General features: G+C 37.0%; 1 protein-coding gene across 1 annotated transcript in view; it reads left to right on the top strand.

Moving 5' to 3' along the window:
* The first annotated feature begins 21034 nt into the window (after nt 1–21034).
* Nucleotides 21035–26064, top strand: part of CLEC3B (C-type lectin domain family 3 member B) — a 61671-nt gene continuing 56641 nt past the window's right edge. Inside the window, exon 1 of the mRNA XM_044066103.1 lies at nt 21035–21118. The gene's annotated coding sequence lies outside the window, so the exon portion shown is untranslated. The remainder of the gene's footprint in view (nt 21119–26064) is intronic.

Below are 26064 nucleotides of genomic sequence, written 5' to 3' on the forward strand. Positions count from 1 at the left end.
CCTTCATTCCCAACCTTTGGAAAAAAAGCATACATTATATCACTCCACAAAGGTGGTTCTTCAACTGATATTTCCATTTTTCTCCCCTTAGCTATTCTATCACCCTTATCTAAACTGTTGGAGAGATGTATACACAAACAATTGCTACATTTCATTCTCAACAATTAAATTCTCTCACAAACACAACATAGTCACAGAACTTCCACTACCCTAATATCCTTTATGGACCAAGTTAATACAGCCCGTGACTCTGGGAAGTTTGTCTCCACTCTATTTATGGACCTATCCAAAGTCTTTGATACTATCTCTCACCCTCTGCTCCTCTCTCAGCTTTCTAACATCGGACTCTCTACCTCATCACTCAACTGGTTCAATGGCTACCTAACAAACAGAGAACATGCTGTAAAATGGCAACAGTCTATCTCCCCCATATATACACAAACCCACTGGGGTCCCACGAAGGCTCTATTCTAGGACCTCTACTTTTCAACATTTTTATCAACAACCTCCATTTAGCATTTCACCAGGGATCTCTTGTACAATATGCAGATGATTTCACTATTATCTGCACTGCAACAGACTTAACTCATCTGCAACACACCACATAATATGTATTCTCTGCCATAGAATTATGGCACCATAACAAAAATCTGCCTCTAAACCCCCATAAAACCAAGCTCATAATTTTCACTCCAAAGAGAAATATTCCCCTCAACAAAACCCAATCTAATATACTCTCCTTGAACAAAACAAAAATTGAAATAGTTACAAATATCAAACTGCTAGGTGTCATAATCAACGAAAGCCATTATTTGATCTACCCATCCAAAATAACATCAGTAAGACCCACAAAAAACTAGGACTTCTTTACAGACATAAACAATTCCTTTCCTTCCCATCAAAACAAGTACTCACGTCCACCTACCTACTTCCTTCGCTGGTCTAGGGTGCTCAACTGCTTAACAACCTCCAATCCTTGCTTAAAGCTAAACTAGAAATGTGCTACAACAAAACAGCCAAATTTACAACAGGTTCTCACCATTCTATCCATCACTGCACACCCCTAAAAACATTAAACTAGCTGTAATTACCCCACTATCTCACATATCTACAACTTGCCACCACTCACCAACTTCTCACAAAAACTCAAGATTTTCTACCCTAAGTTCCTTATTTTCCCATACTAATGGGGTCTTTAATTGCCTTTCTATATACTGGGAATTCTGTAGGACCCCATATTTGCAGGCACTGAGATTCTTGGACATTGTAAATGCAAACACCCTAGAGGTACAAACATACTGGAGTTAGTACTCACAAATATGGGAGAATGCTATACCCTCTCCAAGTGTCATATCCTCTCTGGTAAGATCAGATCACAAAGTGGTCTCCTTTTAAATAAAAATCAGTTCTGTAACCCTAGTGAACCCTGTAGCAGTTAGGAACTATTCCAAGGGAAACTACCATTTATTAAGTGATAACCTCCCAAAACTCCAAACCCCTCCAAACCCAGAGAACACAACAGCCTATGCTGAATTGCAGTACAACCATGAAAGTGGCTGCATAGAGGCTGCAGTACCTACCAGAAATAAATCAAAAACAATCTATAAAAACAAACCACCCTAGTGGAGCCCAACATGAAACAAGAGAAAAAAACTCATCACTAAAATTGGGAAGAGTAAACACCCAAAAAGATAAAAACTCTCATCAAATTAAATAGACAACTAAGGGGACTAACTAGATCCAGTAAAGGCAATTTTGAGGTAAAGATGGTTTTCTAGGCCAAAGAGAACCATAAGACCTTTTTAGCTATGTCAGAAACCTCAAAGGTAGCACACAACAGTGTGTCAAACTGGTTGTCAATGAAGCCACATTCATGGAGCTGGGAGATACAGCAAATTCACAGACAGATACATTCAGCTCCAATTTTACCCCCCCCCCCCACTCACCTCCAGCCACCCAAAAGGAAATACCATTAAACATAACACCTCCAACTATGAATAGAGAGCAGGTTCTAGCTGTGCTGTCTAAGGTCAAGAACGTGGCTTCAATGGGCTTCAGTAATATCCCAGGATTCCTCCTAAATAGCCTGAAATATGACCTGTCAGGGCCACTGGAGTCAGAATTCAAGTATAGCCTCCTAACTGGTTTTGTGCCATGAGAATGGAGGACTGCAATTGTCATATCTCTGCACAATCGCAACCCATCAATGGATCTGGGTAATTATAGTCCCATTGGAATGACAAATCTCATATGCAAAGCCATCCAAAAAAATACATGGAAATTATTAACAATGACACAGGAAACCTTCAGACACTGGACACAACCCAGTTTGGTTTCTTCAAATGCAGGTCATGCCAACTAAACTTGGTGTACTTCATTGAGAAGGTCACCAAGGGAATAGATGACGGCAAAATGGTGCATACTGCCTACCTTGACCTGGCTAAGGCATTTGATACAATACCCCACTCTGGCATTGTAAACAAACTCACAGAATTAGGCATAAATTCCTGTGTAACAGGCTGGAGCGCCATCTGGCTCACAGATAGGGCTCAGAAGGTTAGGACCCGGGAGACCATCTCCACATACAGGCCACTCACTAGCAGTATCCCTCAGGAGTCTGTACAGGTTCCTCTCCTGTTTGGCATCTACTTCTTGGAAATCAATGCAATGTCAAGAGCTTATTGAAAGAAGGAAACCAGTTGGCATAAAAGGAGACCAACTGACATAGTGGTTAAGGTCTTCGTCTCCCATGCGCAAGGTACAAGGTTCAATCCTCAGCCATGAGTGTTATCGCAGACAGGAGAGTGGCACTGAATAGAAAATGAAGACAGTTGACATACCCTCACCCATGTAGAAAATGGGAAAAGGGGATGATGATGATGTCAAGAGGTTCTGGAAAGAAGGAGACCAGTTGGCATAAAAGGAGACCATTTGACATAATAGTTAAGGTCTTCGTCTCCCATGCACAAGGTACAAGGTTCAATCCTTAGGCATGAGTGTTGAAGAAGGCAGGAGAGTGGCAGTGACTAGACAGAGATGGTGACAGTTGACCTGACATGCTGATGCCATGTAGAAAATGGGAAACAAGGGGATGATGATGATGATGATGTCCAGAGCTTCTGGCTGACCAAGTTTGCAGACAATCACAAACTAGGAGCCATCACAGAATCTCCACAATTTACTAACATCTTACATGAAAGTCTAACACAGACAAATGACTGGTGCCAAAGCCAATGCCAAGAAATGCATAATAATATCTTTTGGGAAGTCAACCACAGTGGGAAACTTCCTCATTGATAAACCACCCCTAACAACAGACCCAGTAGTCAGGAACTTGGGGATGCATGTAGATTGTAACCTGGCGTTCGACCAACACGTGTCTAAGGTAGTAAGAAAATCATTCTATATTTGTCAACTTATAAGTAAGGGCATGGCATCTAGGTTCAGGAAGGTCATTGTGTCACTGTATTTGGTCCTCATCAGACCCATCATTCATTATAACACCTCCTTCACTATGTATCTGACCAGGCACATTCAACAACTCGAACATCCACAGGGGTTGCTCACAAAAAGAATACAGGGTGTAAACACAATGTCTTACACAGATTGCCTCAGATTCCTGTTTGCATAGTCTGCTTCCTACAGAATGCTGACATACAAGGCATCCTTGGTTCCCTCTCTGATGGACCTTTTGCATATCTGCAGAACAAACAACAGAACTACTAGATCTAAGGACCTAAACTTTGCTTAAGACATAAATAGGACCTGTTGGAGGGACAGGTATGTATCTCAGAGAATTCCCATTCTCTGGAATAGACTTCCCATCCATGTGAAGCAAGAGCATTTTCCTAACCCTATTCAACTGTAGCCTGGACCAGTGGATGGGAAATTGAAAATTCACCCCTGGTCTGGCTCCTATATCTCTGATGGATGGAGGCAACTATTAAATTATGCCCTAGGTGATATACACTCTTTAAAATAACATTTAAGGCACAATAATGGCTAGGCTTATAAAGGCCCTAGTGGTCATTAGTTTAATATACAGCTATGACCCTATGAACCCACTGTACACATGTAAAAGTAATGTAGCCAGCACTGAATATGGCACTTCATACATAACAAATATTTACAGGTAGAAATGCAGTACTATTACAATAGTTCCTGCCTTACCAGTAAGGCAGAGGTTAATTCTGAAGATGTCACACTAAAATCCACTGATACGTGCCTTTTTTTAAATAATTTTATGCTATTGCCACTGTTTATAAACCTTTTAATTAATTCACACCCTTGTGTAAATGTCGAGCCCAGTGGATTTCAAAATGGCAAACTTTTAAGATTGGTGGAGGTTTGATCATGTTTATGATGTTCTTATGCAAATTAAGCATTGTCATGCTTAGTTCTAGGAATCAAATGAAAGAAGATCTGTGTAGCTGAGTTTGTACAACCGTAAATGTGTTGTACATTGCTCATGCACACCCAAAAGTGATGTCCAAACCTCAGACTCTCTCTGGAATTCTAAAGAGATCAGTTCCTTATAATGTAATCTACGGACTAATTGCGAGTCTTTTATTGAACTGCAGTTTTAAAACCAAAGATAATAATCCAATGACACAAATGATATGAACTGAAATAGATAAAATGAATGAATCCATGCAAGTATGAAATTCGATAATACTGCAACCGATTGCAAAATAATGGAATCAGGAAAGTAATTACAGTTTAATATTTACATAAGTTAATGCATGCTTCACTGTTAGCAATACTGGAAAAATAATTTGTAATTACATGAACTATAATAATTTTGGTAAAAAATGTGCTTCACATGTATGTAAATTATGAAGAGGTGCGGATTATTAATTCACTGCACATTTTAATAACAATTAGAAGGTCAGACTTTACGTCATCGTCTTTATAGTGTGAAACTGAAGTGTATGTTATCAGCACACTGTTTATAGACTTAATGTCATAGCAGTAAATTTAAAAATTCTAGAACCAATACTGTTTTCATAACTTCAGGTAAATGCATCTTCAGACATCAGAACAGATCTCTCTAGGTGAAGTGCAGTGACTTTCCTTAATATAGTGTTTTTCTGTCTTACCTTCAGTTAAAACCAACAACTGATACTTTTGGCCAGTGCACTAAAATCTACATTGCATGTTAGTAAATGCATTCTTAAAATAATTTTGAAAGTTTGAGGTTATATTTATATAAAATGCTACAAACAAAGAATATTTAAACAAGTTCATCGTGCCATGTATTAGCTGCAGTTTTATGAAATCTTCCCATGACACAATTCTTTAACATTTTTGTATGTAAGCATTTGATGGTTCATAGATTCATAGATTCATAGGTGTGTACTAGGCTAATGATCCTGGAGCCTTTACAAGCCCATAGGATTACCCTGGCATCGTGCCACTCGACATTAGTTCCCAGTGCTTCTGTTGAGTAGAGCCACTGGAGTGATCCCTGGGGTGAATTTTCTATTTCCCATCCACTCAGTGAGGTGCTCTGTTTGGCATGTATAGGAAGTCTATTCTATAGCATGGGCAGTCGCTGGGTTATGAACCTGTCCCTCCAGCATGTTCTGTTGATTGTGGAAATGAGGCTGAGGTCTCTGGAGCGTGTGGTGCAGAGGGATTGAGATTTCTTTAGATGTAGCATTTCTAACAGAGTTGGGTCAGACATGGTTTTGTAAGTCAAGCAGAGATAGCCTCTAAGTAGGTGATATGAAACAGAGAATATTTGGAGTTGTTTTGAGTCTGTCCATATAGGACAAGTGTTTAAGGTCTAGGATCATCTTTGTGAGGTACTTTTGCGGCCACTTCAGTTGTTGCAGGTGTCTAGTGAGGTACATGCCAAATGGGGCATTGTACTCGATGACTGACCCAATGAGGGTAGAGTAGAGGGAGACAATGACCTCTTTCTTCCTGGATGCAAAACCCTTAGTAAAGAGTTGTGCCACATAAAAGGACTTTCTGACCACAGTGGCAATGTGGTGGTCAAAAGAGAGGTTGCTGCCAACCTGTGTTCCCAGATCTCTTATAACGCCTTCTGTGTTCAATGGACTACCATTGATGTGGTAATTCATGGGAACTGAGTTTTCCAGAAAGGGGATGATGACAATTTTTTTGGCATTGAGCTTAAGGCAATGGTTCTGACACCAGCCGTTGGTCTCAGTGAGGCCTTTCTGCAGGATGTCAACATCACTTGGGGAGTTAATAATAGCTCCCAACTTGCAATCATCTGCAAACTTTGTCAGCCAGAGTGCCTTCATGTTGGCTTGGAGTTCAGGGAGTAGATACCAAACAGAAGAGGACCCAGAAATGAACCCTGTGGGACTCCACTCATGATTGGTCAGCAGTCTGACTTGGAGTCAGCTACTTTCACAATGTGGGTTCTATCTATGAGCCAGTTTGCAACCCACCTAATGATATAGGGGTTGATGCCTAACTTAGTGAGTTTTTCTATGATTCCTGAGTGGGGAATGGTATCAAAGGCCTTGACCAGATCAAGGTAGGCTGTATGAACAACCTTGCCTTCATCCACAGCTCTGGTGACTGACTCAAAGAAGTCAACCAGGTTGAGCAGGCATGTTCTACCCTTCTCAAAACCAAACTGTGTGGAATCCAGAGTCTGGAGATTCCCTATATCCTTGTTTATTAGATCCATGATGATGTGTTCCATAGCTTTGCATATCAGACTCATCAGGCTAATGGGGCGATATTTCCCAGGGTCTGTAGTCACTCCTCCTTTGTGAAGAGGGATGACTGTAGCAGTGCGCCATTCAGTAGGGACAAAGCCTGTGGTGTGGCTGTGATTGAACAGGGCACACAGGTGAGGTGCCAGTTCACTCTGTAGTTCATGTAGAACACAGCCAAGGATATTGTCAGGTCCCATAGAAGCTGTATTCTTGGCCTTGGACAGTGCTGTTTTAACCTGTGCAGCGGTAATACTGGGTGCCTGGTAATCTACTGGTATTATGATGGGTCCTTTGGGAGGTGAGAGATGGGTAAAGTTGGCACTGAATATGTCGGCCAGAATATTGGCAATATCTGTTGGCGTGGTATAGGAGGTACTATTGTGCAGTAGCTCAGAGTAAATCTGGGTATTGCTGTGGAGATTCTTTACATAACTATAGAAGGCCTTGTGGTTGTCCTTACCATCTGCTTCAATTCTGTTTTCATAGCTAGCTTTAGAGGATTTGATGAGGAATCTCAACTTTTTGTTGAGGCTGATAAGGGAGTTTTTCCAGTCTTGGCACCTCACCTTATTCCTTATCAGTTTCTTCCTTCTGTTGTAGAGTTTGTTTATGGCAGGGGACCACCAGATTGGCTTCCTTTTTTTGGAGGAGAGCATCTTGGTTCTATTGGGTATGGCGAGATCCATGGATTTGTATACATGTCCATACAGTGCATTGGTGTATGATTTGGCGGTCATGCAACTATTCTCTATTTTCATGGGTGCCATGAAGTTAGCCACCTCTGTTTTTAGGAGCACAAAGTTAGCTCTGGAGAAGTTTTTCATGGTGGTTACCTTTGTGGGGGGTGGGAGGGATGTGGATAAGATGATTAGTTTGTGGTCGGATCTAACCAGGGAGGAGTTGACTATTGGTGTAGAGCAGCAGTTACCCATGTTAGTAATGACTACCTCTAGTGGGGGTAAGAATGAGCTGGTCCAGGGGATTGGAATTATTGAATTCCAGGAAATGTTGGGCAAGTGTATTGGTACATGAGTAGTTTTTCCAGTTGATGGAGGGGTAGTTGAAGTCACCCAGTATGAGATTGTTAAGTTAGACCCTAATATTCTCCAGGGTGCTTAGGAATGTGGAGTGTGAGTCTTGGGATATGGTTGGGGACCTATAGCAGGCTATGACCTGAATTGCTGTCTTACCCAATGTTAGCTGCACCTGAAGTATCTCTGATGTGTTATATTGGGCTACCAGTCTGGAGGTGTGTGCATCCTTTATGAATATGGAAACACCACTGCTTTTGGAGCTTCAGTTCACATTCTGGGGCCAAAAGGTGTGGAATGAGTTATAGCCTGGTAGTGCAGGGGTGCTTTCTGCTGCTTTGAACCAGGTGTCTGTTACAAATGTCGATGTTCTCCATTTTAAGGAGTGCTTTGAGCGAGTGTATTTTGAGATTTAGACTTCTAGCATTGAGCTACATGACCCTCAGACTGCATTGTTTGTAGCTGTTACAGTGGTAATTTGGTCTTTGGAACACAGCCTAAAAAAGGCACTATAGGGGTGGCAAGAGCCTTGGCCAGTATCTAGAAGCCCAGAGGTGACAGATACAGGCCATCTCTGGCAAAGCATCGAGGTCTGCCAGTCATGTCATCCCAGGCAGACAGATACTGGATCCCCATGGAATGACACCAGAAAATTAGCCAATTGTTGAAATCAATCATTTTCTGCTTGTACTGTGGTATCATTCTGGGTAATGGTAGGATGCTGCTCAGGGCTAGGGTCATACCCGCCTGGGCTACATAATCCGAGAGCTTCTCCATGTCTCTTTTCATGTAGTACAAGCAGGTACATCTCAGGTCATTCATGCCCACATGTACAATGACAGAATCATATTTGTACCTGTTGTTGAGGGACCTGAGTGCGTGCATTATGTAGCGGATCCTGGCACCTGACAGGCAGCTGACTGTTACTTTCTCCTTATTCAACCTAGTGAGCGGGACATCAGTGTACCTCACTATCGAGTCACCTATGATTAGTGTGTTGGGCATGCTGGTTTTCCATAAGAGCTTTGGTTGAGTGGCACACTGTTTAGGAGAGTTATGTGTCTCATGATTAGTGTTGTGTTGTGGTGGTCGAGTGCATTTATGCCTTAGAGGTGTCTGCTGTTTGGGTAGATTTTTATTGAGAGCCTCCACAAAGGTGGGTAAGTGGCATGTTTTATGTGAAGGGAGTGCTGGTGTGTGTTTTGGAGGGCTATGTGTTCCATGTGGTGTGGTGCAAGTGTTGACATTCTCCTCTTGACCAGCTATTCTGGTCTTGGCTGGAGAGTGCGTGGCTTCCAATTTGGATATATTACTGCATCTCTCGCAAGTCTGAGTGTTGGAAGGTAAGAGGAGAGGGTTGTCAGTGTACATGAAGCAGTTGCTACATTGCCTCAGGATGCCCAAGTTCTCCAGGTTAATAGGAGAAAGCACAGGGAACTGACCTTTAGACATGCCTGGAGGGGTCAGCATTAATAATAAGTATTGGAGCTGTTTCCTTGTAGAACGTTTAGTGCTGGTAGCACTTTTGTGTCCAACAATAATTGCTACAAGAAGTCTGGTAAAGTGCTAGACTAATAAGCTTGTAAAAGTGCAGGAGAGGAGAGAACTAATAGATCAAAGGGAAAAATTGAAGTGCAGACTTTTTGGCACTTCTCAGAAGCTTACAAACAGTCCTGGATACAGCAAATCTGTATCTGGACTAGACTAATTAGAGGAAAGGCAGGAAACAAGTGCAAACCAGAAAGCTGAAAGAGATGGAAAAACTGCCCAAACGGCCAATAAACTACAATTTCTGGGGCAGAAACCATCCTCTTGTGGTAGCTAGGCTACCTAGTGCTTACCACTCCCACTGATAAGCTAGAAGGCTTCCCTCCAACACAGAAAGGCTGGGAGGGACTCAGAAACTTACAAACAGTCCTGGATACAGCAAATCTGTATCTGGACTAGACTAGTTAAAGGAAAGGCAGGAAACAAGCTTAGAACTTTTTTTTTTACAGAAAAGCAGCTAAAACAGCACTAAAAATAATTCAAATGCAGTGCAAGCTAGAACACTTGAGTTGTAGCTATATTAAAGCAAATGCATTTTAAATAAATGCAATTTATTCAAACTGTATTCTGAACTGAATTCAATTATTGTTTTATTCAACTCTGAACACTTAAAAAGTGCCAAAAATATACTTATCAGCTCTATATTTCCAAATTGTTTGAGAAGCACACTCAGTCAGAACACAAGGAGATTCTAGCAATGGTGGATTCTAGCAAAGTGTTTTTTTTCTTCAGTAAAGTGGAAAGGCAGAAAGAAGGAACAGAAGATAATTCAAGGTTAAGAGGAACAGAAGATAATTCAAGGTTAAGAAACTAAATGGGTTGGCCTTCTCAAATGTTCTCTCTGTATTAGGTAGAATGATCTAATGGCACTAGACTGGAAGGAGTGTCCCAGATCAAATTTACAGTAGGGTTGGGCAACTGCAAAGCCACCAAGAATAAGAACAAGAGACCAATAGGGAGTGAGGATGGGAAACAAGGCTACAGCTACTAGCTACACTATTTTAGGCAGAAAACACTACAGAAATGTTTATCACAGAAGGAAAGCAGCAGTGAGCCACTAAATAAAAGTTTTAAACAGATAAAGGAGCAAGGAGACTCTAGAGAATGCTTTTAACTGCAAACAGATCAGTTATATGATACACTCCTATACAGGAAATTAGAACAAACAGATGTTTAACAAATGGAGAAAATTCCCAGTTAATACCTTACACACAGTGAAAATAGCTAGAGAAGATTTACTAACAGTGTGATAATAAAAGCCTTATTTATCAACCCTGTGAGGCAGACAATTTTAGTACAACTGTGCAGATTAGTTTATAGCTATAAAATACAGTAAAAAGTATGCAGCAGATAATAAAAACTGCTATAAATATCTATATATCTGGTATAGCTTCATTATTTCAAAGAAAAGTAATAATTTTGTTAAAACTATTGCCCTGCTGACAAGCTCATCTCTCAGAACCAACTATGTATTTCTTCCTTCCTGTAGGTACTTCTCAAGCTGTGGTTATGTGATGAGTTAATGTCAGAGCACAGCTTCAGTGAGATACCCATCCAAATGGTGCATATTACTGTCCTATTCAGGCATGCTTTCAGCCAGAAGTAATACCATCAAAATGCTTCTGGGAGAGGGCCTTCCTGCAGAAAACCAGTGGATCTTGGACTGGCAATGCAACAGTTAATGAAATACATAAAAATAATTTGAGCTGAATATGGTATGACTCAGATATTTGTCATTATCTCTCTCATTGTCAGTGGTATAGTTGTATGGGTGTGCGTGTGTGTGTGTGTGTGTGTGTGTGTGTGTGTGTGTGTGTGTGTGTGTGTGTGTGTGTGTGTGTGTGTGTATATGTGTATATATGTATATATATATGTATATATATATATATATATATATATATATATATATATATATATATATGAACATCTGGAAAGCTAATATTAATATTTGTTCTTTGTTCTACTGCAGTACTTGTACTAGTTACTGTTGACTTTATTTATAACAATTATCTTCTATATTTTATGCACTTACTCACCTCCTTAGGATGAATCCCCAGAAAACAAAGAATTTCCTACTGATTACCATCTGCTGTTTCACTGGCATTAAGCAGAAGTCACATGCATGTCTCAGTGGGCTTCAAAAAGTTATTAATGAACAATTACTCATTTATTTAATTGAACTTGATAACCATGTAATCAAACTATACCTAGCATTGCATTTCCTTTTCTCAGAAGAGAATCAGTTATTTACCTAATGATGAAACAATATACAGGAAACTGTTTCTAGAATCATTAATTATAGGCCATTATGTTAACATTGGGCAAGTGCAATTAAGTGACATGCTAACAGTTTGAACTGTGTAACCTCAGAATGATGTTTGTTGACTCTAAATGCTTTAACTTTTCCGATAAATCCCTACAGTCATTTTGTTTCCTTAATCATAAGGGCAAACCTAGTTTGAAAGTTGCTTTTTTGCTGCTTGTATATAAGCCTCATGCTTGGGCAAGTCTTGGCTCACTTAATCAGAGGTACTCAGCATTTAGCAACAACACCACAGAATTTAAGGTATTTTGCTTGCATCTTAAGCTATCCTGGGCTTCTCTAAATATGACATACTTTCTGACAGGTAACAGCGGTTTAGATTGAGATGCTGTATTTAACAACAAGTTAAAATATCCACTTATGTTGTAATGACAAGTCCATAAAAAGGGTAAAATGTCTACAGCTAGTGAGGTTTGGATTTTTTGGCCTGAATGCCTTAATAAAAATGTAAAAAAAATAAATAAATCAATTAGTAACTAATAAAAAAAGTCAGGGGCATTCAGAATCCATGTAGCTGAAACACTTGTATGTCCTTAAGGTGTCATTTGCATATTTCCTATTGTCCTCTTTCAAAGGAGGTTTAAGATGAAGTCTCTGATTTACCAGGATCTTTTTGATGAAATATAATACCTGACAGCTCTCTATACTTGTACTAACCATATATCTATATCTATCTATAAAAAATAAAAACAGTTTTTTTTTTTTAAATTTTTGCAGGGGAGCAAGCCACCCTGCAACCCCCAAACCCACTGCTAAATAAATATACCAATCTCCAAGATCACACTACAGAGAGGAAAATGATACATTTCCTGTTCTGCACTGTATGGCGATCTCCATTCAAAACATTCAAAGGTTCCAAACTTCAATCTTATGATCTCGATCATTTGCAGTTCGAGGTTTTGAAACTTTGAGCTTGTGAAGGGAATCCATATCTATATCTATATCTATATATATATATATATATATATATATATATATATATATATATATATATATATATATATATATATATATATATATATATATATATATATATATATATATATATATATATATATATATATATATATATATATATATATATATATATATATATATATATATGAATACACACACACACACACACACACACACACACACACACACAAATTTGAATAATTGTCTGTTGACAGGTGTTATTTTCGTGGAAATGAAGTGTACCTTTGAAACCATGGGCCATGCATTGTTGCTTAACACATTATCATTCACAGACTTTCCCAATAAAGTCATTGTATGGTTTAAAAACTATTTCACCAGAAGTACCTTCAGGATAATAGGAACAAACATGCTATTCAAAACAAGAGAAATATATCTATTTTTCTATACGTCAGTGACTTGCCCTAAAACCTCCCTCATTAAAACACAGTGATTACTCAGTTTGGTAAGTACCACTCATAATGCCAGCAAACCAGACAATGACTTTTGTTTATTGTGGAACTTATGAAGTGCTAATAAACTGATGACAAACACCTCTAAGACCCACATCATGCTGTTTGGCACACCTCAATGCCTCAGAAATGCTACTACTGTCACCATCAGACATCTCCGTAGGGCACTATTGCTAGTTACTACTTCCCAGAAATATTTGGACTTCCCTTAGATCACAAATCAGCCTTTACCATATACACTGAAATAATTTTAACAAAGTCCTATCAGAGCTTAAATTATCATACAAAATCTCAGATTTACTCACACTTGAAGCTAGAAGATAATATAGATTAGAACACACACTCCCTATCACTTCTTGTCTTACCACCAGAATGCAAATTTAGTCCAAGGGAAAGAAAACAAAAGGGTGAGAATTGTTTACCTGGTCAGTCATTGTGAACACCATTGCAATTCTATAATAAAATGTAACTGGCTGCCTGTGACACATTGAGCTTCAGTAGTACTAAATACACTGACCTACAAATTGCTCTGGGTCTGCTGCTGCCCACCCAGTACTTTTTGAGAGACAACAAGCTGTACAAAGTGGTGGTCCACTGTAGATATCTAGAGTTTCCTTCAGATTAGTAATCACAGAAACAGTCTTTTCCAAAATGGCTCCAGCCTACCGGAATGCCACACCAGAGGACATAAAAAAGTGGCCTTAACCTGCCATCATTTAAAAAAAGCCTTAAATTCCATGTAGCCAAGTTACAAACATGTCCTTGCTTCAGAAATGTTAACTAAGTTACATATACTTCTGCTGATATGTCCTCCAATAATGCTGCTTTTTCTGACCGTCTTTATCTGCTGCATGATGCTGGCACTGCATTAAAGATTACTGAGGTAGCAGACTATATTGCTGGATTATGTTACTCACTTTAACTACTGTATAACAGCAGTGCCATTAACTACACCCGCTAACTACAATGGCTGCTGTACCCCAGTACTGTACTCAGTGTTGCCTTCTCATTTCCTTTGTTGTATGTACTTAATGTTAACTTCTTCAGTCATTCTACCATGTGAGACTGGCTTCGCCTGTCATTGTCCTCCATCTGGTTACTTATCTGTCACAGCTCTCATATACATGTAAATAGGTTTTAGTAATAATGTTTGTAGTTGGTTGACCTCCAGCTCCTCATCCAAGGTGTGTGTGTGTGTGTGTGTGTGTGTGTGTGTGTGTGTGCGCGGTGTGTGTGTGTGTGTGTGTGTGTGTGTGTGTGTGTGTGTGTGTGTGTGTGTGTGTGTGTGTGTGTGTGTGTGTGTGTGTGTGTGTGTGTGTGTATATATATATATATATATATATATATATATATATATGCTACTTGCAGTAATGTCTACATTATTCTGCAATGGTTTAAACCCTACTGTGTCATTGCCACAAGTTGTGTGTTGAGACTTCATGCTTGCTGGGATATTATCTGTAAGATATTGTCGTCTAAATATGCCTTACTTGTAATATTGCTCAAAATATGTGATATAGTTGAGATATTGTCACATATATTATTCTACGTTGTATGTTGCTATTGTATCTGCCTTTGGCCAGGGCACTGGCTGAACATCGTCTTTGAATCTATCCACTTACTTGGTTAGCAAACAGAAATAAATAACTAATGTTAAAATATACATTTTTTTCATATTTATCATCTTTCTGGTGGAGCTGTCATACTTGTATTTTATACATTTATTTGTGGGCTCTCATTTTTTCTATTTTTAAGATATTTGCTTTTTTGTTAAAAAATATTAGATACCAACTGAAGAGTCCTTCTGCTGCAAGTCAGAGTTAGTGGTGAGAGATGTGATGACCCACCACTGGACCAGTAATCAAGGAGCCTCAATCCTCACCACTAGCAACAGTGGGGGGATGTTCACTGAGAAGATGACAAATACACATACAGTATTTCCAGATGCAGCTCTCTGCATCAAGTGCAATTGCCCTTAAGAGCACACAGAGACCACAGTCAGTCCGAGGCTGGTTTCTGCCTCTTCCTCCATATCCCCAATATGACTCCCCCTGGCACAGCTATAGAGTTGAGTCCTTAGCCAGGGTTCCAAGCCAAGTCCTCCAACACTCTCTCCATCCAACCAACCAATGCTTTGTGTCCCTGCCCAAGTAGCTGACACACACACTCTTGGAGATTTGTTTTACACACGCATACCTGGGAAAGGCTGGCGCAGGTTTGCTAGCTATGCCTTCTTCTGCCCAGACTGTAAGGTAGTTATCACTGCCACCAGAACCCCTGATCAGCTACTTTAAGGCCCTTAATAAAGGGTATCCAATTTTACTGTGTAATATTAATACTAATACAAATGGTAGTTTGACCAAGAGCAAGGCTATTAGGAGTGACCCACACAGTGTCACCAAATAAATATGGAAGTACTCTCAAAACTTAAATAGCTCTGCACATATCAGCCCACAATGAAATATTTAAATATATTTAATAATAAATAATCAAAGAACAAGACAATACCAAATATATATTCACAGTGACATCAGAGTTCAAAACCATAGGAAATATTAAAAAAAAAATTGCAGAACAGTGTCAAATACATAAAGAAAAATATCTAAACTAAGCTTTACTATATTCCTAGCTGTATCTAAGAGAAATACTATAACCTAAAAACTTGCTAATAGAGCAATGCAGATGTTGTGGTGAATGGGTCTTGTTGCCAGGTCCAAGACAGAATACAGAATGCCCTGTCTCACTAAGAGACTTCTCAAATTAATATCTAAAATATTACTGCTCGGATAGCTTGCAGAATGACATAATTTCTTGTCTTGACTTTTAGTTCCCACATGAAAACCCCACTGCTGGCAGTATTTAGCATCTACCTGTGAAAATATATAGACCTCAGATCTTTGGCAGATGCTGAAAGTCATAAAACAATTTCATTCCTTCATATTTCAAGACTAGTAATTAGTTCACCCTAAAGCCAATACAGAAAGCTTCTCAGCACAGACTCTGATTCTCTAGCTACACTGAAAACTGAAAGATACCATCTTTTATTGCATAGCCTATAAAGTAATTTAATTTCAGCAATTTTTCTAAAATTTGCTGGATTGAAGTTAACCTCCTGTATTCCAGTTTCCACTGTTAAAATATATACATTTAGAGAGTTACAATAGTGCATGTACATTTCTGTTATCTTCCAGTAGGGCACACACTGGATGCATTTCAAATGTAAATACTTTATAAAATACCTTTTCAACTGACATGTGTGTACAGACCAGTTTGATATACATGATATACAGTTCTAATACAGTTGTAACACAACCATCTTATATAAATTATGTTAATATTCACAAATGACATATCATTATTTACAAAATTCTAGATAGCTGTGCTGGCAGTATCTCCCTTCATCACAAGAGACAAAGATGCTGCTACTAAGGTACAGAGAACACATTTTTGAATATGAGACAAATTGATTTTGCCCCTCCTCAAAATTATTCATACATATGTATGCATGTATGGGACATATAATTTGGTTAAAAAGTTATTCCATCAAAGGGGAGAAAGTGATCAGGTTATTTGAGTTAGATCCACCCCCCTGATCTTCCACTGAAGAGCAAAAAAAAAGTGTGTTCACAGCCATTCAGGTCCAATTTCTATGCCTCACCCCTGTCACACCCCTGCCCCTCCTTCTGCGCATTTTATTTAAAAAATAATAATTTCTTCTTTTAAACTGTAACAAACTGCTTTTAAAATATGTTGGAATATAAAAAAATGTAAAAAAATGTACGTTTTTAAAAATTTTTAAATTACAACCTTGATCCTTAATTTCAGGAGTACTACTTTAATTGTAATTTTGAATGATTGTCAATGATTTCTTTAGTGAAGATTTTATGAATATTTAGTTTTTTAGCATGTTTATTAAAGGTTAGATGATTTAATTATGTAAGGGTAGGTCTGAAGCAATGTATTTTAATTCATTTATTATATTGATGTCACAACAGTTAACTGACTAATTGTTTGATTGTGCTTAATCAGTTAACAAGGATATTTCAGGTTCGATATTGGGGCAAAAGGTATTATTGTTCTGAAGACGTCTGCTTGATCAAAGTGCCCCTATATCAAGAGCAGAGCCATGTCTTTCAATCCTTGCCCTCTAAAAATCAGAGCACTTGCTTTGAAAATCATAATAGACAGTCATAAAGAGAAACATTTTCCTATTCTTTAGATTACATATTCACATTCTAATCCCAACTCTTTATATAGGGTAAGTTTAGTTATTTAATAATATGTAGGCCTTTAGTCAGGTCTATGTGTTTGAAGAAATCCAGCAAATCAGGAAGATAGAGCTGGATCAGAGCGAAAAAAATCATAATGCTATATCTAAATCATAGTTGAGAGGTGTACTGGGGGATGGGAGAAGTATGTTGTGGATTTATTCATACAAAAATGGAGCAGACTACCAGGGAAAAGAGAAACTTAATGTTGTTTCTGATGGGATGGAAAGGAAGTAGGAGTGGAGGTGTTGGTTCTACTACTAAGTAATAATCCCACTTTGGTTCATAATCAACAGGATAAGAGCACATGGGACACCAGAACTATGTTGATGGATTAAATTGGAGTAGATTATAAGAAGACTACAGGCATTGTAAGGATGTGACTAAATGTTTTTGTGAGCAGCAAGGGGAACAGAATAACTATGGGAAATGGTTAAAAAGGCAAGTTAAAGGGCTAGAGGTTGGTCTTAGAGGATCACAAAAATCCTCCAAAAAGGAAAGTATCTGCAATGACTCAGTTTGGTAGTAAACATGGCTATCAGGATGAAGGAAAGGTGATATAAGGTAAGAAAATTTTTGAAACTGTATGCAGTTGTTCCAGAAGACCAATACTAATGTAAGAAAAAAAGAAAGAAACAGAGAGCAGGTTAGAAAAGCAATAAAAGGAGGCTTAAAAGCATTTTAGGCATACAAGAGAAAGGAAACAGTTTTAGAGCAGGCAAGGTCACAGGTGCAAATGAAGAAGCCTGGTCCTGGGTGTAGAATGAATTATATGGTCTACCATTCATTAGAGCAAAGTTTGTAGGGTCTTTTCATGGCAGGATGAAAGAAGTGATGGTAGGAGCACTTGAACAAATAGGTTAAAAAGGAAGAAGGAGGAAAATACCAAAAGAAATGAGGGCCCTAAAACAGAACAAAAAATCACAAATTGTACATGGGATTCCTTCCAGGATAATAAGGAGAACAGCAAAGTCTTTGGTGAAGTAATTTACAGAGCTTTTCAGAGATTTCTTTTGGGGAGAAATGATCTGAAAGGACTGAAAACAGCCCACTATGGTCACTCTGTGTAAGGCAGGAAGCTACATATACTGGACAGTTATAGGCTGGTCAATCTTACTTCTGTGGTGGGTATGGTCACGTAAAGTATCCTGAAGAACACACTATTTTTCTGGAAGAAAACAATTCCCATGAAAAACATATTTAAATAGATTTATAACCAATATAACAGAAGCCCTTTGGTGTAGAGTTCCTGGACATTAGCTGTGACAGAAAAGACTAATATAAAATCCTAGGGTGCTAGGATTAAGAAGGATAATATGGATAGGTGGAGAAATGCTAAGGATAGAATCCAGAGAAGATGATGAGAGTGAAGATGGTAGAAGAAGGAAAGATTATTAATACTGTGCCACAAGTTGTCAGTCCTAGGTCCCATTTCATTCAATGTGCATGTTTTAGACTTAACGTTGGGGGTTGAGAGTTGGTGTAATGGTTAAAGCATTTACCTGACAGACACATGGTACAGGGTTTTATTCTCACCTTTGAAAGGGGAAATTGGATAGGGTTTAATGTTCACAAGGGCACCTAGCCTAGTACTTGCGTATGAACCTTTTAATACAGAACAGAATAAACCTGTCTTCAGATGACTGCAAAATATGACCACTGAGGATTGGAAATGGAGCCTCAAAAGAGACTTGGCCAGGCTAGAATCACGGTCAAAATGGTGGCAATTCAGATTTAACTGGCTCAAGTGCAAAGCCTTTCACTTGTGAAAAGCTAGCCCTTTTGATTGTATTATTCTCTAGAGTGAATCTGGCAGTATGAAAAAAGAAGGAATGGTGTGTACTAATCATCAAGGAAATGAGCCACTAAGAGAAATCTGAGATGATTTCAGCTAAGGGTAAATTTAGGAGTGGATAAAAATAGGGGTTGACTTTTGAGAGAAAGAAGTTGCACAGACCTTTTATTTGGCACTAGTAAAGCCATCTATGGGCTACTGAGTGTAGTTATAGAGGGCCTTATAATGAAAGGGGCACATAATTCATTAAAAGGATACAACAAAAGGCAACAAAGAGAACAAGATGTCTACAGGGAAAGTAATATGAAACAAGTGGAAAATCTGGATTGTTTTCAGTGTTGATAAGGAGAGAAACTGAGATATTATGTGGAATCCGCAAAGTCTTCAGTGGAAAATGTGAAGACATAATACTGGACAGAAAGGCCAGACAAGGTGTAATCAGTGACTGAAGGTGATGCGGTTCAAGCTGTACCTAAGGACATTCTTTTTTCATGCAGAGAGAGGCAGACAGTTTCAATTCATTTCCAGAAAAAGAAGTGGGGGGAAACTGCAGCCTAGCTTAATATTGAAGAGGATAGATGATTTGGAGACGGAAGCAAAAGGAGTGGCACATCGCAGCATGTTACCTGCAGCTAAGGATGATGTTGAGTGATTCTTGAGCTTGCTCTAAACACAAAAAATTATTTATGTATTTACAAAATATTCATGCCCATAAATGTATTTGTTTGCTGGTTAGGTGGACTGGTCTATTGACCCTTTTCAGCCACAACCCAAATCCACAATCATTACTCTAAAATTCACTCCTGCATCTGCAACACATCCAGACATCCATTCATCAGTTATTTTTTCACAAAACCTTCCTTTGTATCATGTAATGCCCTTAAAAATAAGTAGTACTTGATTCAGATCTTTAGACTGTATACTATCCATTCTGCAGAGCGTCTTTCAAAAACTATTCCGTTTAGATCCTTTTAATACATTATGTGTGGTATATATCTTTTAAGATAATATTTTAATGCACTTTGTTCGCAAAAATGTTTGCATGCTTTGCAAGATAGTATGTTCATATTATATCCAAAAACTGTACTGTTACGCTTCCTGCATCATTGCTGACACACACTTTAAATTTAAATTGTTCTTCATTTCTCTGCAATCCTATAACATACTACTGCATTCTATTCTAGCTACCTGACATCTTTCAATTAATCCTAAATATAATACCCTTACTATTTGCATATTCACTTTATGAATGTATTTAGCTCTTCACCTTGCCACTACCTTCTAGACACCCTCAAATATATTTATTTATTTCATTAACTTGCTATGTCCCACTGAGAAAAATAGTTTGTTTATTGTGGAGACCTGGAATGAAAAACTGTGTAGTAGACCCCCAAAGACAATATATCATTGTTATTGCATTTTCTAAGTAATGTAATCATCCTAAGCAGCATGTCTTTTAGATGTAAAAGGAAGGATGGACTACCCGAAAACTTCCTCACAGATAGTATCCAGTAGCTAGAACCGAACCTATAGACTCTATATCTCAGAGGTTAGCAGCATTGTGCCAGTAGTCTGTCCATTATTTGTATCATTTAATAATAGCTATTCTTCATTAAACCTTTATATACTCACATGATGCGTCACTACTTTTTCTATTCCTTTCTTTTCATTTTATTTTCCATTCCATAATTATATTTCATTGCACGTTATCTATGAACCTACTAAACTATGTTATACCTACACATTAACCCTTTTGCATTTTCTGTGGAGATAGCATTGTTCTTTTCATCTGCTTCACTGAACTGTCATAGTAACCACTTAACAAAGCTGCAGCTAAGATGCATTTGGTTGTGTATGCTTGGTTTTATTAGTACTGTGTGGTTTGTTCTATACACCACCTACACATGTAACTTTTCTCAGTTTCACCTCTCAAATAAGCTGCTTCGCTGTTGTCACTATGGTAAAAATGACTCGCTTAATAAGTGCTTCAAGAAACGCTGATAGTATTGCTACAGTTTGTTGAAGGTAAATGAAGAACTACGTTCACAAGTAAAACTAAAAGAAACAATTTTAAAAAGTGTTTAGAGATGTGGAGGCTTAAAATTAAAAAAAAATCTCTCTAAGCTGATAATGTTTGCATTTTTTGTCTGAAATAGTCTATACATTTTTTTTCTAATAATCATACTGTTAAAGAGATATCTGCAAATAGATAGCTTCTTGGTATTTTGTTTAAGATCAAGAACAGTTGTACGTTTTATTTTGGCAAACCTTGCTATTTGCCTTTGTGATGCCATTATGTATTTTTATGCTTGCAGATTTCAGAAAAAAAATTTGCATTTTTCAGAAAAGACTTTTTTCTTAATTTGCAGAATTGTACTATGATGTTATCTTTCAGCTGCAAGGCATAGTTATTACTTTAATCACTGTAAGGATGTCATCATAATTTCTATGCAGGACTGAACATCTAGGTTAATGTTTTATTTATGTTGACTACGTCATGGCTTTGGCAGAACTGATTGAAATTTTTACAGGTAAACAGTGTAACACGCCTCACCAAGCACTTGCATTGTGACTATTGTTGTCTGAGGGATTCTCTGGATGGTGTTAAAAACTGTTGAGTTTATGCTGAGGGGCTTCTTTTTCCTGGTGATGATTATGAGTACAAGTTGGTTTCAGGTGTCTGTTTCAGTTTTTTTTTTTATCTTAGCTGTTGTCCTCAACATTTAAAGGAAGAGGTAGACAGGTTGATGCACGTTTCTAGATAGAGGTTATCCTCTTACTATCTTAGAAAGTCTTGGTGAATAAACATTCACAGGGTGGGGTAAAAAATTCATACCCCTCTTAGGGACAGAGGACACACTAGATGAAATACATCCTAGAGATTTGAATGATACCCCCACTAACTTCACCAGTTCTATGGTGATTCCTTTGGATCCACATTCAAAAGAATCAGGAACATTCGACTGAAAAATTGATGCATTTTAAGGGTAATCTAGAATTTCTGACACATCTGGGGGAGATACCAATATTTGTCTATAAAACAGGTAGAAACATTAAAAACATTTTAGAACATCCTAAAAAAAAGACATCCCCAGAAGTACATGTATAGGGATACCAAACACTGTGGCTTTTGTAACCAATGTAACTATATACAATAAAACTATGAGGTTCAGATAGGGGCACCCCACATAGATATCACATTGGAGAGTGGGAATTGTGAAACTAAGGGGATTGTTTACCTTGAGGTCTGTAATGGATGTACCAATTTTTAACATAGGCAAGCAGAAACACAATTATGCAGGAGGCTTTATGAGTATAACTATGCCATTCAAAAGAAAAATACGAATAACTCCCTTTGTAAACATTCTCTAGTATGTCCTATTTTAATAGATTCTACTTTGGTATACATGAGGTAGTACCCCATTTACCTAGAGGAGGAGCTTGGGAAGAAGAACTTGAAAGCACAGAGCTATTCCGTTATTTGAGACTGAATGCAGTTACATTACTTGGTCTCAATGAACACACATCTATAACTCCTATACTTAAGATAAGGGTAGCTAAGCTTTGAAATACAAGTATATTTTTTATTGATGCATTACACAAAATTATCTTCTCAGTAGCACTGTCTAGGTATTTTCCTTACCAATACCAGGTTGCTTTCATGTGATTTTATCATTTGTTTACAGTTTTCAACAGTTTTTAATAGTTTTCTTCATGTACAAACATGCATTATGCTTAGGCCAGTATTTTGTTGGAGTGATTTTAACAGTTTTTTAATAAGTGTTTTTAACACAGATAGGGTAGTAAAACAATTAATTTAAAACACAAGTCATAGAAAATAGTTTGCATTTACTGACAGTTCTAATTTAAGAATTCTGTAATACTTCATTGGAAGTCATTTTTTTATTGGCTGTTTTATATTCAAATGTCTTTATATACATTGATTATGCTTGCAAACACAGTTTTGATTAAGCCCCGAACAGTGGGATAAAATCATTTAACTGTGTTTATTTTTCTTCAATACAAGATTTTTATTTATCAGACTTGAAGTTTCTTGTGTATTATTCCATCACTGATCTATAATACAGTTTGTGCTTGGATTTTCTGCATGTTTAAACTGGAAGATATTATCTTGAAGGGTTTTGTGCTACTCCAGCTACTACAGTTTTTTTTTGCAGTGTGATGCTATCATACGAGCTGAAGTGAGCTACGTTTTCTCTTCGCCTGATGTCACCTGAGGTACTACGTGAGCCTTTTGCTTTTTTGTAGTGTTGGTTTGGCTGCATGGATACATGCTGGTTTTGTATTCCTAGTTATATATCTATATCTATATCTATATCTATATATATATATATATATATATATATATATATATATATATATGTATGTATCTCTCTCTCTCTCTCTCTGTATATATATATATATATGTATATATATATATATATATATATATATATATATATATATATATATATATATATATATATATGGGTGTACTTCACTATATCGAATTACCACAACGTCAAATTCCATTTCATTGAGACCAAGTCATCAAAACTTGACGATATCGAAAAGTCACATCATCGATTCCCTTTTCTTTGAACGTTCTGTTGAAGAACTTTCCATAAAACATTGTGAAATTAAAGAGGTAGTGTTTTAAAAGATGTAACTGTATTTACTATAGCAGTCAGGGACATGAAACTAGTTAACATTGATCACACTGCAGTTTTAAGAGCAGTTCCTGCATTGCTCACATGCTCACAGGTTTTTCATATGCAAAACAGTCTTAAAGACAAATATTATTGCTTTTTAACATTTTGAATGGAGATCGTGGTACAGTGGGGATCAGGAATTTTACCCTTACTGCACTATAGTGCGATCTCAGAGTTGGTATATAATATTTACAGGGGGTGTGGTGCAGGGGGGGTGTTGTAACATCTATATTTGTGTTAAATTGTGTTGAGAAGTTGACATGGTGCTTTGGCTGTAGTGTCCTGTTGGATTTGGAGAGGTATTTTGATGAAACAGGAATCAATGATGTGCATTTTTTTTTACTCAGATGATTTTTATTTCAAATTTGCCGCAAACAATAAATGAAAACATATCACGGTTTACAATCAAGTTAGATAATTATTAACTATATACAACTTTACATTTAGCCTGACATTTTAAAACTTGCGTGATAACAAATTACACAGATATAGTTTAATTAAAGTTAAATAGTACTTGCTTCATGAGAAGGTTAGATCCATTTGTAAAGTATCAATCAAAGTTAGAACTTTTTTCCAAAGGTTTTTAGTTAATGGTCTAGCAAACAGTCTTAATTATTTGGTTTTTCTTTCCATTATGGCTGTCCTTTTCAATAGACATATGAAATCTTCTTTGCTAGGAGCTGTGGTAGAATTCCATCTCTTTGTTATGCATTTCCTAGCTATAGCTAGTATAGTCCAAAGTAAATGAAGGTCAGTCTTATTTGAAGAATAAGCATTATCAGTTATATTCAGTAATAACAAAGCCTTGGTCATGACAAAATTATCTGTATAAATTGCCTGCAAGAAATGGTTAATACTTTCCCAAAAGGGTTTAATTTTTATACAATCGTAGAAAATGTGAGGCCAATCAGCTTTATTATACTGTTGACATCTCCAGCATAATCCATCATTAGAAGGATTGATTTTTTAAACTTTATCAGGGGTTAAAAAGGATCTATGAAGGAATTTCCAGGTAAATATTCTCCAATAATGAGAACAAGAAGTTAATTTTACTGAGAGAAGTAAATTAGATTTATTTTCTGAGGTTAACTGAATCATATATCCTTTAGTAATATATTACCAATATGCTGGTTTAGGTTGTGTTTTGTAATTTTTTATTAGATTATATAAATATGAAGTACCATTTTCCAATTTTATTATTATATAAAATTTCAAACAGTCTGGATATAAAATTTGGTGTATTTGAAAAAGAAGAATTATTTATTATCCTACATAGATCCTTGGAGTACGTCAATATATTCTGAAGCATTAACCATTCATGAGAATTCACTTTGTAAGTTGACATCATATATTGTAAATCCCATACTTGCTGATTTTTTAGACAGTGTAAACAACAGATTAGGTTTTTCTGTTCCCAAGAGAGGAATATATCTCTATGAATTCTATCTGGAAAGTTTTTAGTAATGCTGAAGGGAATTAATGTTGCAAACCAAAGCTTTAAATCCATATTCATGTTTATAAATTTCCTAAAAGAGTCAAATAAATGATTTATTAAATTTGTCCTAGTTAGTTTAGTTATATTGTATTGATAATTTAAGGCCAGTAGGTACCATAATATATTGTCCTTGTCTAGAAAAGTAGAATTTTTAAGTAAATTATTTTCATTTATTATTATAGTTGTATGTAACAATTTCCAGTTAGACATATAATTTGGATTGATCCATTCAACCACAGTTTTAAGTAAAGTTGCTCTTATATAAGATTCGATATCTGGGAAATGTATTCCTCCCTGGTCCCATTGTCTGATATGATGGGTATATGCAATTTTGTTTCTTTTAGGAAACCACAAAAATCTTAGCAATATTGAAGTTATTTTCTTAAGGTGAGTTTTTTCAGGAATTAACAAAGTGGCTTGTACAACATACAAAATTTTAGGGAGAAGAATCATTTGAATTAACTGTAATATATCTTCAAAAACTATAAATAACTTATTATATTTACCCACTAGAGAGTCTATTGTAGCTATGATCCTTGTATAATTAATATTCAATATATCTTGAATATTTTCACACAAGTCTATCCCTAAGTATTTTATTGTTGAGACATGTTCTCCTATGATATGATTCTTATCTATTTGAAAATCCTTTTTTTATTTAATAATAAGTATTTAGACTTTTGTTTATTAAATCGGAGTCCTGAGATCTTATGAAATTTCTTTATCAGATTATCTAATTCAACTAATGTTTCTTTTGAATTTAA

This window comes from Protopterus annectens, chromosome 3.part0 (assembly GCF_019279795.1).
Source record: "Protopterus annectens isolate FY-2018-M chromosome 3.part0, PAN1.0, whole genome shotgun sequence".
Classification (NCBI taxonomy): Eukaryota; Metazoa; Chordata; order Ceratodontiformes; family Protopteridae; genus Protopterus; species Protopterus annectens.